Below are 13,446 nucleotides of genomic sequence, written 5' to 3' on the forward strand. Positions count from 1 at the left end.
GAGAATGATTTATTTCAGCTTTTATTTCTTTCATCACATTCCCAGTGGGTCAGAAGTTTACATACACTCAATTAGTATTTGGTAGCATTGTCTTCAAATTGTTTAACTTGGGTCAAACATTTTGGGTAGCCGTCCACAAGCTTCCCACAATAAGTTGGGTGAATTTTGGCCCATTCCTCCTGACAGAGCTGGTGTAACTGAGTCAGGTTTGTAGGCCTCCTTGCTCGCAGACGCTTTTTCAGTTCTGCCCACACATTTTCTATAGGATTGAGGTCAGGGCTTTGTGATGGCCACTCCAATACCTTGACTTTGTTGTCCTTAAGCCATTTTGCCACCTTTGGAAGTATGCTTGGGGTCATTGTCCATTTGGAAGACCCATTTGCGACCAAGCTTTGACTTCCTGACTGATGTCTTGAGATGTTGCTTCAATATATCCACATAATTTTCCTTCCTCATGATGCCATCTATTTTGTGAAGTGCACCAGTCCCTCCTGCAGCAAAGCACCCCCACAGCATGATGCTGCCACCACTGTGCTTCACGGTTGGGATGGTGTTCTTCGGCTTGCAAGCAACCCCCTTTTTCCTCCAAACATAACGATGGTCATTATGGCCAAATAGTTCTATTTTTGTTTCATCAGACCAGAGGACATTTCTCCAAAAAGTACGATCTTTGTCCCCATGTGCAGTTGCAAACCGTAGTCTGGCTTTTTTTATGGCAGTTTTGGAACAGTGGCTTCTTCCTTGCTGAGCGGCCTTTCAGGTTATGTCAATATAGGACTCGTTTTACTGTGGATATAGATACTTTTGTACCTGTTTCCTCCAGCATCTTCACATGGTTCTTTGCTGTTGTTCTTGGATTGATTTGCACTTTTCGCACCAGAGTACGGTCATCTCTAGGAGACAGAACGCGTCTCCTTCCTGAGCGGTATGACGGCTGCGTGGTCCCATGGTGTTTAGACTTTGAAGGTAGGCCTTGAAATACATCCACAGGTACACCTCTAATTTACTCAAATGATGTCAATTAGCCTATCTGAAGCTTCTAAAGCCATGACATCATTTTCTGGAATTTTCCAAGCTGTTTAAAGGCACAGTCAACTTAGTGTATGTAAACTTCTGACCCACTGGAATTGTGATACAGTGAATTATAAGTGAAATAATCTGTCTGTAAACAATTGTTGGAAAAATTACTTGTGTCATGCACAAAGTAGATGTCCTAACCAACTTGCCAAAACTATAGTTTGTTAACAAGAAATGTGTGGAGTGGTTGAAAAACGAGTTTTAATGACTCCAAACTAAGTGTATGTAAACTTCCGACTTCAACTGCAGATTCACAGCAGCCCCCTTAGGACACCATGATTTCTTTATCAATTGTCTCTAAGAAATGTCAGTCTCACCGTTTATTTATCTATTTTCGAGATCCCGTATTCACCTGTACAAAATAAAAATAACAAATAATAATAATCAAATGACACCGCTGGTCCTGCTCACACTGCCCTACCCTATGCTTTGACCTCTTTCTCCCCTCTCTCTCCAGATGAAATCTTGCGACTTGTGACGGCCGGCCGCCCAACAACCTGCCCGCTTGACCCTATGCCCTCCTCTCTTCTCCAGACCATTTCCGGAGACCTTCTCCCTTACCTCACCTCACTCATCAACTCATCCTTGACCGCTGGCTATGTCCCTTCCGTCTTCAAGAGAGCAAGAGTTGCATCCCTCCTCAAGAAACCTACACTCGATCCCTCCGATGTCAACAACTACAGACCAGTATCCCTTCTTTCTTTTCTCTCCAACTCTTGAGCATGCAGTCTCTAGCCAACTCTCCTGCTATCTCTCTCAGAATTACCTTCTTGATCCAAACCAGTCAGGTTTTAAGACTGGTCATTCAACTGAGACTGCTCTTCTCTGTGTCATGGAGGCTCTCCGCACTGCTAAAGCTAACTCTCTCTCCTCTGCTCTTATCCTTCTAGACCGATCTGCTGCCTTTGATACTGTGAACCATCAGATCCTCCTCTCCAAGTTGGGATTCTCCGGCGCTGCTCACTCTTGGATTGCGTCCTACCTGACAGGTCGCTCCTACCAGGTGGCGTGGTGAGAATCTGTCTCCGCACCACGTGCTCTCACCACTGGTGTCCCCGAGGGCTCAGTTGTAGGCCCTCTCCTATTCTCTCTATACACCAAGACACTTGGCTCTGTCATATCCTCACATGGTCTCTCCTATCATTGCTACGCAGACAACACACAATTCATTTTCTCCTTTCCCCCTTCTGATAACCAGGTGGCGATTTGCATCTCTGCATGTCTGGCAGACATATCAGTGTGGATGTCGGATCACCACCTCAAGCTGAACCTCGGCAAGACGGAGCTGCTCTTCCTCCCGGGGAAGGACTGCCTGCTCCATGATCTCGCCATCACGGTTGACAACTCCATTGTGTCCTCCTCCCAGAGTGCAAAGAACCTTGGCGTGACCCTGGACAACACCCTGTCGTTCTCCGCTAACATCAAAGCGGTGACCCGATCCTGCAGGTTCATGCTCTACAACATTCGCAGAGTACGACCCTACCTTACACAGAAAGCGGCACAGGTCCTAATCCAGGCACTTGTCATCTCCCGTCTGGATTACTGCAACTCACTGTTGGCTGGGCTCCCTGCCTATGCCATTAAACCCCTACAACTTATCCAGAACGCTGCAGCCCGTCTGGTGTTCAACCTTCCCAAGTTCTCTCATGTCACCCCGCTCCTCCGCACACTCCACTGGCTTCCAGTTGAAGCTCGCATCTACTACAAAACCATGGTGCTTGCCTACGTAGCTGTGAGGGGAACGGCACCTCCTTACCTTCAGGCTCTGATCAGACCCTACACCCAAACAAGAGCACTACGTTCATCCACCTCTGACCTGCTAGCTCCCCTACCTCTACGGAAGCACAGTTCCCGCTCAGCCCAGTCAAAGCTATTCGCTGCTCTGGCACCCCAATGGTGGAACAAGCTCCTCCACGACGCCAGGACAGCGGAGTCACTGACCACCTTCTGGAGACACTGGAAACCCTACCTCTTTAAGGAATACCTGGAATAGTATAAAGTAATCCTTCTTGCAGTCAAAGCAGGTCATGTTGGTTATAAGCCGGTACAGGTGTTTGCAGTGAGAGAATCAGTCCAGAATGCAACAGGTTTGCAAACCTGGGTCATGTTCATCATGGCACACTAGTATTAAAACCAAAATAGTAAAAAAGACTAAAATGAATGCTAGTGGTTTTTATATATACACTGCTCAAAAAAATAAAGGGAACACTTAAACAACACAATGTAACTCCAAGTCAATCACACTTCTGTGAAATCAAACTGTCCACTTAGGAAGCAACACTGATTGACAATACATTTCACATGCTGTTGTGCAAATGGAATAGACAACAGGTGGAAATTATAGGCAATTAGCAAGACACCCCCAATAAAGAAGTGGTTCTGCAGCTGGTGACCACAGACCACTTCTCAGTTCCTATGCTTCCTGGCTGATGTTTTGGTCACTTTTGAATGGTGGCGGTGCTTTCACTCTAGTGGTAGCATGAGACGGAGTCTACAACCCACACAAGTGGCTCAGGTAGTTCAGTTCATCCAGGATGGCACATCAATGCGAGCTGTGGCAAGAAGGTTTGCTGTGTCTGTCAGCGTAGTGTCCAGAGCATGGAGGCGCTACCAGGAGACAGGCCAGTACATCAGGAGACGTGGAGGAGGCCGTAGGAGGGCAACAACCCAGCAGCAGGACCGCTACCTCCGCCTTTGTGCAAGGAGGAGCAGGAGGAGCACTGCCAGAGCCCTGCAAAATGACCTCCAGCAGGCCACAAATGTGCATGTGTCTGCTCAAACGGTCAGAAACAGACTCCATGAGGGTGGTATGAGGGCCCGACGTCCACAGGTGGGGGTTGTGCTTACAGCCCAACACCATGCAGGACGTTTGGCATTTGCCAGAGAACACCAAGATTGGCAAATTCGCCACTGGCGCCCTGTGCTCTTCACAGATGAAAGCAGGTTCACACTGAGCACATGTGACAGAGTCTGGAGACGCCGTGGAGAACGTCCTCCAGCATGACCAGTTTGGCGGTGGGTCAGTCATGGTGTGGGGTGGCATTTCTTTGGGGGGCTGCACAGCCATTAGGTACTGAGATGAGATCCTCAGACCCCTTGTGAGACCATATGCTGGTGCGGTTGGCCCTGGGTTCCTCCTAATGCAAGACAATGCTAGACCTCATGTGGCTGGAGTGTGTCAGCAGTTCCTGCAAGAGGAAGGCATTGATGCTATGGACTGGCCCGCCCGTTCCCCAGACCTGAATCCAATTGAGCACATCTGGGACATCATGTCTCGCTCCATCCACCAACGCCATGTTGCACCACAGACTGTCCAAGAGTTGGCGGATGCTTTAGTCCAGGTCTGGGAAGAGATCCCTCAGGAGACCATCCGCCACCTCATCAGGAGCATGCCCAGGCGTTGTAGGGAGGTCATACAGGCACGTGGAGGCCACACACACTACTGAGCCTCATTTTGACTTGTTTTAAGGACATTACATCAAAGTTGGATCAGCCTGTAGTGTGGTTTTCCACTTTAATTTTGAGGGTGACTCCAAATCCAGACCTCCATGGGTTGATACATTTGATTTCCATTGATAATTTTTGTGTGATTTTGTTGTCAGCACATTCAACTATGTAAAGAAAAAAGTATTTAATAAGATTATTTCATTCATTCAGATCTAGGATGTGTTGTTTAAGTGTTCCCTTTATTTTTTTGAGCAGTGTATATTTTTTTTTTGCACATTTACACAGCATGAATATTAACACAGTGTATGGTTAAAATCAGTCGTCCACACAGCATTTGTTGGCTTTAGCAATAAAGCTCGCCACGATTTCCTTGAGCTTTAGGAGATCTGACTCATCCTCCTGAAGGGCTTCCCTGTAGACACGATCCACTCTATTGAGTTGGTCATCCATTCATTTCTGGAAAAGGGTCAAAATTCATATTCAGGATCAGTGGTTAAACAAGTCACCGTATGAAGGAATGAGGCCTTGAATTAATGTTAGGGATGAGAACGTTTGCATTTGTGGCACAGAATTCATATTTGACAAAATATAGCATGTTACAAACGGTTCCCCATTTAGGACTGACGTCTACAATGGACAGGTGGTCGATAGCCGTGGTGAACACGCCGGCTAGGTTGTTCACCACAGTCCGCCGTGCCTCTTTGGTTTCTTGCAACACAATCTGGTACCTGTTAAGAAAAACATGTAAAAATTACTGGAAAAACATCCCGTAAAATGAATCTATGCGCAATGAAAAAACAGTTAAAAACATTGCAGACTTCATGTGATAATGGTGAAAGGAGCACTCACTGTTGCTTGGCGGCTTTCAACTCTTCCATGGCGTCATCATATCCTAAGGTCACCTTCTTCTCCAGTAGCGTCCTGTGCTTCTCCACATTCTCCATCTCAGCAGCCCACTTCTGCTCCTCACTGTCGATCTCCTACACACCATGGATAAGCGAAGGAGAAAAACCTACTCCCCTTTCTGCAAAACATTTGCTACACCATTAAACATGACAGCACGTCTGTTCCCATTGTGAGAAAAGGACAGCCCTCGGCCACACAAGTTAGTATTCTACATTTGGTGGCAGTGGTGGGATCCAGTGGCTACAGGGGAGCAATATCTTCAGCAGAAAGGGCCGGCACAAGGTCCCTATTCTACACACCCATGGATAAAGACTTACATTTTTATATTTTACACTTGGATAATGTTGTGATAACATACCTGCATGTGGTGTTCAAGCTGCTTGTCTACCCTACGAATTTGCGCTCTCAGTTGTTTCAAGTCGTTTGCCTTTTCTGAAATATTTGAATTAACCTGAAAGAGAACGAGTCCATATTAGAACCTCAAAGCAAAACATGCATGTTCCATCTTTTTTTTTTTTTTTTTTTTTACGTACAGACTGGTCTCATACCTGTTCCATAGACTCTTCCAGAACAAATGTCTTGTTTTTCAGCCGACTACACTCTTCTTCCACATCAGTGATCATTTTCTTCAGTGGATTCTGTAAAATGAATAATTAACAGCTTTAAAAAAATGTCCAACACAGTGCCCAAAAGGGATGTAATAAAGTGAGCGAAATAATCAACACACTTAAATCTGTGTTCTGTATTGGATCATAGTCGATGGCTTGTATTCTGTCGTGGTCCTGATCTCAAAGTCATGGCCACAAGCATTTTCAGCAGACACAGGTATGAGCTTCAGTTTGCGAGCCAGCTTGTGGTACTCGGCTAGCTTCTCTTCAGCCTAAACAAGGCGGGAGAATATTAATCATACTTATTACATATTTTGGATTAGCATTGGGCAACACCAGGGTCATATTCATTAGGCACCAAATGGCAGAAAATGGACTGAAACAGGGAGAGAAAGTTGTAGTGAATTTCCTGTTGCAAAACTGTCAGTAGCATGTCCTAATGAATGTACCCCAGTTAAGTAGCCCCTCCAGCATCCTCTTCACTTACTGTCTCTTTGACCTTGGTCAGAGCAATCTCCTCTTTCCACATGTGCTGCTGAGCCAGCTCCAGGCTCTTGTTTAGGCTGTTGATGGTCTTCTGCAGCTCCCTTTTCTCCCAGATGTCCCGCTCGATGTCTGCAGAGGTGAACTTCTGGTTGGACAGGAGCCTCGACTGCTCCTGTTTCAGGGTCTCCACCTGCAGACCTGCAAGGGACAAAATAAATGGAGACATTAGACGACAACTGTTCAGCATTTCAAGAGTAGCAATTGCTAGTAGTCTTCCAACGGCCAGTTACAGGACCAGGGCTTGTATTAATAAAACGGTCTAAGGCAAAACTGATCCTATATCAGCACTGCTGCTACTGAGCAAAGATTTAACATGTTACAAGGAACACCATTCCGCCAGGGGATTTCTCAGCGGTGTAAAATACTTAAGTTTTACTTTAAAGTATTTGTACTTAAGTAGTTATTTTGGAGTGTCTGTACTTAAGGAATTTAGTGAAGTAAAAGTTAAGAAAATAATGTATCCCCCCCACACCCAAAAGTACTCGTTACATTTTAACAGGAAAATTGTCCAATTCACACACTTATCAAGAGAACATCCCTGGTCATCCTTACTGTCTGATCTGGCAGACTCACTAAACAAATACTTCGTTTGTAAATGTCTGTTGGGGTGTGCCCCTGGCTATCCATAAATTAAAGAGAAAATTGTGCCATCTGATTAGCCTAATAAGGAATTTGAAATGACTTACTTTTGATACTTAAGTATATTTAAAATAAAACACTTATTAAAATCATATTTTACTGGGTGACTTTCACTTGAGTCGTTTTCTATTAAGGAATCTTTACTTTTACTCCAGACAATACTTTCTCCACTACAGATTTTTACCTGATGCTTTCAGCTCCTCAGACAGTCCTGAGGCTTTGTTCTCCAAGGTGGCTTTGAACGACATCACCTCATTGCGATAGCTCTTAAGCTTCTGCAGGTCTGTGGACAGTTTCACTTTCTCCACTCGTTTGGATTCCAATCTATCCTGCTCAACAAGAAATAGTTATTAAAAAAATAAAACATCCAAGCCTCCATGTTCCATCCAAAAGGAATCAGTACAGTTACTGTACTCAACAGCTTAAACTGGACCTAGAGCTATGATGCTGTCGCAGTACATCAATGACCAACGTCCTTATGGATTCAAAGTGAGTGACTAACCATTTGACTTTCTCCATCCGCGCAACCTTGTCACTCAGCATCCTATACTTCTCCTCCATTGACACCAGAAGATCTTTGTCCACACTGTACAGTTTCTCTATGGAAATAGGTTAGAGTTTTACTTTGCGGTTATTACATATGGCATGTTACTAATATTCACTTTGTACAGCGATGTCAGTCACCACTGCTTACTTAAATTAGCGAGATATTCATTGTCCTCTTCTTCAAATGTGTCTGCTCCTTGCATGAACTTGTGGTAGGTTTCAGCACTGTAGTCATGAAAGAGCTTGAGACGGAGGGGGTATAAAAGTAGTGTTAACTAGAGGCCTAACCTGTTTCCTAAATGGCTGTGTTGAGTAAGATAACACCAGAGGCCCAACATCGCAAATCTTCCAGGAACGCTCCCGAAGCAGACCAAACCGGGATTTGGGAAGGCAATGAGCGAAGTGAAATTCTTCCTTAGATGTGAATTTTCTCGATTTCTAAAAAGGCACAACCTAGATTCGAGCTAACGTCTTTAGCTGAACATGTTATTACTCCAACCGCAAAGGTGACAAATCAACACATTTTGATTCGTCAAAATTCATCGAAAGCGTGCCGTGATTTGACGGCATGCACATGCGCAGGTCGATGCGACACGACCATTAGACGAATGACGTTTTTTTGCGCACAAGCTTAGCTGATGTCGCCTACAAGCGTGATCAGGGATTTCTACTGGAGAAACAGTTTAGGCATCTTCATGCTAAACCATCTTTGATAACACTACCTTGCCGAACTCAATACCCTCCTCGATCTCCGTGCTGCCATCAGAATTGGAGAAGAGCATGTCCTGTTGTTCAGCCATGCTGCAAAATATCTGCAAAATACAGTGTGCATGACATCTTGGTGATCATTATCGATGTTCTTGAAGGAGCAACAGGTCACATTTTAGCCACTGCTTAGCGGAGGTGGGAGCAAGTCACGATTAGTCGAGTCACAAGCAATTCTCAAGTTGAGTCCCAAGTAGAACGGGTCAATACTCAAGTCAAGTCCAGGTTGTGCATTCTAAGAGCAAGTCAAGTCACAAGTTTCCAAATCAAGTCAAGTAAAATAAAAACTTATACATGCAACGACTTGTCCAACAACAAATCTTTGTCTATTTATTGAGGCTACCAGACGTCCCTTTTCATTATTTTGTCTACTCCAATTGTAAAATAGGGACCTTGTAGCAGTCATAAGGGCATGAAGTCAGCAGAAAACAAGGCAGGTTGACGTGCTCAGAGTGTAGATTTATTTACAGGTCTTGGTGAGCCAATGGTGAAAGCGCCATATAATACAAAATATACAAGTAGATTTACCAAATATACACGGGCAAGAGCCCAAAATAAATTGCCTCTCAGGCTTAACCTGTCCTATCTGATTGAACAAAGGTAAAGGGCAAGACTGTACAGCCCGAATCTGTCTAACAGGAGCTCAAACAGGTAGGCCTACATAATAAGCGCTTGGCCCCCAGGACCATACAATTACAACCAATAAACTGGTTCTACAATGGAAAAGGAATTTTTTACATCCATTGATACATTACTCTTAAAATCAGATGTAATTATTTGTAATGCCATTTCACCACCACACATACATGGAACAATCATTATCTTATTCAACATTCTGATGCCAAAGCGTTCTATGCGCACCGAGGCGCGAGCTCCTATTACCAACAACAAAAATGACAGCAACATAGGCACACGGAACTCCGACATACCCCGGAAAATGTGAACAAAGGAAACCATACATTTAATTAAATAAACAGCACTTCTACCTCATGAGTCTTGCAAACGTTCATGTGCACTATAAAAACATTGCGTCCACTCAGAGCAGGGTAAGAAATGGTTGGCTAAATGAAAATGTATCATAAGCCTATCAAACATGAAACAGAAATGTCCATGTGTTGCAATAAACTGTATGGAATGAAACGCTATCAATTATTTTAGTATTAAATTTAATATAGATTTACCACATAGGGCCTGTGCATTTAAACATTTCAACAAGAGAAAAAGCACTCCACTTGCAGGAATTCTGAGATTCTTCCCACAGTAGGCTAATCATTCATTTTAACAAATTCCAAATGCAAGCTTCATAAGTAAATCATACATTTCAAGTAATTGTTACACACCAAAAGACCAGTAGTCCTATGCTAGTAATTGTTGCCCCATTGCTGGGGAGCTTGCAAAGTAAACTTAATATTATTGATCACCAACATTTTTTGGTACTGCATATTTATTTATGTCAATCCTCTCACTACAATTTGACATTTGAGCTGCACCCGAGCCTATAGCTGTACAGCAAATCAGCAATCTGTTCGCTAGCTCATCCAACCTGTGTTGATTGACAGTTTGCTAGTCCATTCAGTGCCGAGTGTGCGTTTCACTAGCCAATCTGTTGCAACCGTCTCTGGCTGTGTGTAGAGTAATCCACAAAGACTCTGCCATGAAATGAGTGCCAAAACACTACAAAACCTGGCCAGATAATGTCAAGTCAGTCTCAAGTCAAATATGGAAAGTTGTTTAAACTGGCCAGAAAAAAATAAGGGTATGTATGTATGTATCTAATTGGTTTACCTCAGTCATTACTACTGGTAGGTTATTGACATTTGACACTAATTGCAGGTGGAATTGTCACATAATATTGTCACATAATATTGTCACATAAGAGGTCATCTCCTACTGGGCTGTCTAATACCCACCTTCAAAGTATCAATGAGCCAGATCAGAGCCCCCCAACACCTGTGGCCAGGTATGTGGAGCTCCCACAGAGAACATGGAACTTTTAGAGAGTGGAAATGGATACCTGCCAGCAGAGAGATAGTTGTCAGTAGACATGAACCTGCTAGCATGCAAACATGTAGAAATTGTCAGTTGATGTTTGCATCACATTATTTCAAAATTATTGATTTACCCCAAGTCTTTGAGAATCCTGGGGACCTCTTCCTCCACTTTGGAGGTTGGCATCTGGAAGGTGGGATCAATGAGGCAGTAGAGGAACTCAAAGATCCTCAGGAACTCCTTGGTGGAGGGACCCTGGAGAGACTTTACTGACACTATACCAGGAAACCCCTTCTCTATCAGAAACTAGGAGAACAAGGAAACCCCTTCTCTATCAGAAACTAGGAGAACAAGGGGGAAAGCATTTGTGCTATGAGGAATTCTGTTTAAAAACCTGTATTATGAGTTAGATATACAGTGAGGGAAAAAAGTATTTGATCCCCTGCTGATTATGTACATTTGCCCACTGACAAAGAAATGATCAGTCTATAATTTTAATGGTAGGTTTATTTGAACAGTGAGAGACAGAATAACAACAACAAAATCCAGAAAAACGCATGTCAAAAATGTTATAAATTGATTTGCATTTTAATGAGGGAAATGAGTATTTGACCCCCTCTCAATCAGAAAGATTTCTGGCTCCAAGGTGTCTTTTATACAGGTAATGAGCTGAGATTAGGAGCACACTCTTAAAGGGAGTGCTCCTAATCTCAGTTTGTTACCTGTATAAAATACACCTGTCCACAGAAGCAATCAATCAGATTCCAAACTCTCCACCATGGCCAAGACCAAAGAGCTCTCCAAGGATGTCAGGGACAAGATTGTAGACCTACACAAGGCTGGAATGGGCTACAAGACCATCGCCTAGCAGCTTGGTGAGAAGGTGACAACAGTTGGTGCGATTATTCGCAAATGGAAGAAACACAAAATAACTGTCAATCTCCCTCGGCCTGGGGCTCCATACAAGATCTCACCTCGTGGAGTTGCAATGATCATGAGAACGGTGAGGAATCAGCCCAGAACTACACAGGAGGATCTTGTCAATGATCAAGGCAGCTGGGACCATAGTCACCAAGAAAACAATTGGTAACATAGTACGCCGTGAAGGACTGAAATCCTGCAGCGCCCGCAAGGTCCCCCTGCTCAAGAAAGCACATATACAGGGCTGTCTGAAGTTTGCCAATGAACATCTGAATGATTCAGAGGAGAACTGGGTGAAAGTGTTGTGTTCAGATGAGACCAAAATCGAGCTCTTTGGCATCAACTCAACTCGCCGTGTTTGGAGGAGGAATGCTGCCTATGACCCCAAGAACACCATCCCCACCATCAAACATGGAGGTGGAAACATTATGCTTTGGGGGTGTTTTTCTGCTAAGGGGACAGGACAACTTCACCGCATCAAAGGGACGATGGACGGGGCCATGTACCGTCAAATCTTGGGTGAGAACCTCCTTCCCTCAGCCAGGGCATTGAAAATGGGTCGTGGATGGGTATTCCAGCATGACAATGACCCAAAACACACGGCCAAGGCAACAAAGGAGTGGCTCAAGAAGAAGCACATTAAGGTCCTGGAGTGGCCTAGCCAGTCTCCAGACCTTAATCCCATAGAAAATCTGTGGAGGGAGCTGAAGGTTCGAGTTGCCAAACGTCAGGCTCGAAACCTTAATGACTTGGAGAAGATCCGCAAAGAGGAGTGGGACAAAATCCCTCCTGAGATGTGTGCAAACCTGGTGGCCAACTACAAAAAACTTCTGACCTCTGATTGCCAACAAGGGTTTTGTCACCAAGTACTAAGTCATGTTTTGCAGAGGGGTCAAATACTTATTTCCCTCATTAAAATGCAAATCAATTTTTTACATTTTTTTACATGCGTTTTTCTGGATTTTTTAAATTGTTATTCTGTCTCTCACTGTTCAAATCAAATTTTATTGGCCACATGCGCCAAATACAACAGGTGTAGGCATTACAGTGAAATGCTTACTTACAGCCCTTAACCAACAGTGCATTTATTTTTAATAAAAAAGTAAAATAAAACAAAACATTGTTGAGAAAAAAAGAGCAGAAGTAAAATAAAATAACAGTAGGGAGGCTATATATACAGGGGGGTACCGGTGCAGAGTCAATGTGCGGGGGCACCGGCTAGTTGAGGTAGTTGAAGTAATATGTACATGTGGGTAGAGTTAAAGTGACTATGCATAAATAATAAACCTACCATTAAAATTATAGACTGATCATGTCTTCGTCAGTGGGCAAACGTACAAAATCAGCAGGGGATCAAATACTTTTTTCCCTCACTGTACCTCACACAGCTGTCTGATACATTGCTGAACGAAGGCCTTATCGTGTAAGGGCCGGGGATCCTTCACTTTATCTGCACCTCCAAAGGCACTGTCGCGAGCCATGCCAGCACCACTGTTCCTGAAGAGAGTTAATCAGATCATTAGTATGCAACCATATGGAAATGCTACCAAGAGCTCTTAGTGACTGACTATATGCAAATTGACAGGCTCTCCATCAAATAGTTTTGTATTACTCCAATATGTAGTCGTCTAGTTGGGCAGTGCAAGAGAGGTCTTCCATGGTGATGAGTACGTATCTATAACAGTCATCTGACATACCATTCTAAGGTAGTATGTGGGACTTACCGACTTCCAAAAAAGCTGGTTCTCTCAGATGTCTCTCCAGACTGGGGTTTAGGAATGTTCAACTTTCCGAAGGCCGGTTGTTTGCTGTAGTTAAACAAATATCCACATAAGTCTTATCATTGCAAAGACATAGCAATTGTACCTATTTGAAGCAGCGCCAAGGCCGCCAACTTACCCCTGAGGTGTTGCATCAACCATGCTCATTCGGTTGCTGTGGGTCACCCTCTGAGGGGCCTCCGAGAGCCTACTGCTGGATGCTCGGCTCATCCTTGATCTGA

At 44.0% G+C, this 13,446-nt stretch overlaps 1 pseudogene across 1 annotated transcript in view; it reads right to left on the reverse strand.

Moving 5' to 3' along the window:
• The window catches only part of LOC311146973 (kinetochore protein NDC80 homolog), a 32,151-nt pseudogene extending 18,716 nt beyond the window's left edge, over positions 1-13,435 (reverse strand). The window contains exons 1-15 of the transcript in view: positions 13,344-13,435; positions 13,169-13,252; positions 12,824-12,941; positions 10,657-10,829; positions 10,445-10,548; positions 8,492-8,581; positions 7,918-8,011; positions 7,722-7,822; positions 7,408-7,552; positions 6,526-6,722; positions 6,156-6,310; positions 5,979-6,068; positions 5,789-5,881; positions 5,374-5,504; positions 5,150-5,252 (exon numbers count right to left, since the gene is read on the reverse strand). The product of the transcript in view is annotated as a kinetochore protein NDC80 homolog (transcript). The remainder of the gene's footprint in view (positions 1-5,149; positions 5,253-5,373; positions 5,505-5,788; positions 5,882-5,978; positions 6,069-6,155; positions 6,311-6,525; positions 6,723-7,407; positions 7,553-7,721; positions 7,823-7,917; positions 8,012-8,491; positions 8,582-10,444; positions 10,549-10,656; positions 10,830-12,823; positions 12,942-13,168; positions 13,253-13,343) is intronic.
• Positions 13,436-13,446: the final 11 nt, after the last annotated feature.

Source organism: Coregonus lavaretus (assembly GCF_964263955.1).
Source record: "Coregonus lavaretus genome assembly, chromosome: 19".
NCBI classification, from domain to species: domain Eukaryota; kingdom Metazoa; phylum Chordata; class Actinopteri; order Salmoniformes; family Salmonidae; genus Coregonus; species Coregonus lavaretus.